Genomic DNA, 2,564 nt, shown 5'->3' on the forward strand with positions numbered 1-2,564 from the left:
TTGACAATAGGGAAACAGAGATATCAACTTATAACGACGTTAACTACAAAGCAAAAATAAGGAATAGTGTTGATACCGAACTTCCAAATGGCAAGGAAATCAAGTATGTTTCAAGATAAAAAACGACTATTTTAAGTAGGAAAAAAAATAATAGATTACTGGGTAACTTCAAAGAAAGATAATACACCTGCATATCAATTTTTTATTTTTTTTTTTAAAGATGAAAACCAGGCTTGATTAAAAAAAATCCACTAGTTGCTCCTCAGAAACTCTATACATGGATATTATGAGTTGGAAGTTTCAACAACATTTATTAAAATAAAAAAAAAAAAAAAAGAACTACAAAAGCTTGTAGTATATAATTGTGCTGGCCACTGGATGGAGCAGCTCACTGCTGACTCTAGGCATGGTGTGAGAAGGGAAGATGACACAAGCTACTCTGGAACTTCTGCCCAGTGTACCTTGTATAATGAATGAAAATAAATCTTATGATTCACAGAACCTTGTGGTGAAGATGTGTTTTTTACATTGAGGTGCAATTCATATTGTAGTCTGTAGTCTTTGATCTTCCCTTGTTTTTTTCTGTTGAAAAAAAATGACTGTCCCAATAATTGTGGAGAAAAGAAAACTAATAAGAAATTGAATCTCATTATACACTATTTTTATTTGTTGATGTCAAGTGGAATTTGGCAGAGAGGTTAAGAAGAAGAAGGAGTTTTTTTGGCAGGAGTTTTCTAATAGAAGACAGGAAAGAAGTGAATAGAGCTTCTAAACTGAAATGCTGTGTTTGCAAAAGAAGTGGTGCTTCAATTGGATGTGTTGCACCCCGATGTCAATGAAGTTATCATTTTCCATGTGGACTTGAGAGAGAATGTTTTTTCCAATTTACTGGCAATTTTCAAGACTCCTTGCTGTGCACCATTTGCTTGGAATTTATTGAGCCTTTTCCAACCTATAGCATATTACGAAGCTGTTGTTGTAAAAATGCTTCATTTCATAGACTGTCTACAGGTTCAAGCAATAAATGCTGCAGTGTTTTTCTTTCAGTACAGTGTGCAGCAATAGTTACATATTTCAGGAAGAGATGTTGAGAATGGGAATTTATCTGAAGGGATGCATCTTGGGAAATAGAGGAAAATGCTTATCAAGAACTTTTGCTGCACAGTAAGCACTGTGATGTCTGGTAATGTCATTGCAAACACTGTCAAGAGTATAATGCGCCTGATAGCATTTGGAAAATCAAGCGTTGTCAGTGTTGTGATTCTAGTGGAACACATTTAGCCTGTTCCTCACTGAGATCATGGGAACAAAATTGGGAGTGTTTGAAATGTAGAGGTATTATCTACAATTCAGGAGTTTTCTAAAAAGCCAGAAAATTATGCTCTACCTTAATCGGATAGCATTGGCATTAATGATTGTTTATTGAAAGAGACATCACCTAAATTACTCTATCAAATGGAGCCCAAAGTAAAGATCTGCTGAGGCAAGGCATCAAATTTAGAAGAGAACTTTCAGCAGTTTTAGTAGGGCTAGGTTTCTAAATTAAAAACAAAACTAAAAATATATATATCAACAAAGCCAGTATCAGGAATAGTGCCTTAGACGGATTCAAAAAATCAAACTTTAATCCTTCATGTACAATTGAAGTAGTATATGTTCATGAAAGTGACCTTTTTGTAAGAGAGCACCCTTGGATCAAAGCAACAATTTCCAAGTGTCTTAATGCAACATCTTGTGAACTCATCCTTGTTTGAAGGGTCCTTGTCAAAGAACTTATCTATTAATTTTCAAGCTCTGAAAGAGAATCTTTACTATGAACCTGGCAAAATGCTTGCTATTTCTTTGGTTCATGGTGGTCCTTCACCTGGTTTCTTTTCTAAAACCCTATTTAACTGTCTTGTTTATGGACCAGAGAATACCCAACCAATTTTAAATGATGGTTCAGACTTTGATGTGGCACAAATTATAAACAGGATAAAAACTGCAACAAATATGACTTACTTAAATTCAGCAATAAATGAATGCTATAACTATCTAGAAGGTACTGGCTGTCTAAAACTTGTAATGGCATTAAGTGATAAATACCACTTGATAAATTACATACTTTTCTACCATGTCATTATGAGAGTCCAAGCATCTTTTGAAAGTTTTAGATAGGCTCTGAAAACTATTGGTGTATTGGAGAAAATTCAGACTTATTCAGAAGCATTTTGTGGCATCCTCTGTCATAAACCTGAGACATTTTCTTCAAAAATCCTTAGTGATCTTTTTACAGTCCACATATTATCTGATGTACAAGCTTTGGTATTTTAGAACACTTACTTACAGTCTGATGAGGGTAGTAAATCTACAACAACAATGGAAGATATTCTCATTTTTGCAACTGGTTGTAGTTCAATTCCACCTACTGGACTTCAACTGAATGCCTGCATACAGATTTTCCTATTGGAAACAAATGTAATAGCTATTTAGCTCTTCCAATAACTAATACTTACAAAGAATTTCAAGAAAATATGAACTTTGATGTAAGAAAGACTCAAATACTAGAAAAGGAAGAAAGTTCT

The 2,564-nt window shown here is 34.0% G+C and overlaps 1 pseudogene; it reads left to right on the forward strand.

Annotated features, from left to right (window-relative positions):
- Positions 1-672: 672 nt before the first annotated feature.
- Positions 673-1,817, forward strand: LOC102828350 (annotated as a pseudogene).
- Positions 1,818-2,564: the final 747 nt, after the last annotated feature.

This window comes from Chrysochloris asiatica, unplaced genomic scaffold, assembly GCF_000296735.1.
Source record: "Chrysochloris asiatica unplaced genomic scaffold, ChrAsi1.0 scaffold00191, whole genome shotgun sequence".
NCBI classification, from domain to species: domain Eukaryota; kingdom Metazoa; phylum Chordata; class Mammalia; order Afrosoricida; family Chrysochloridae; genus Chrysochloris; species Chrysochloris asiatica.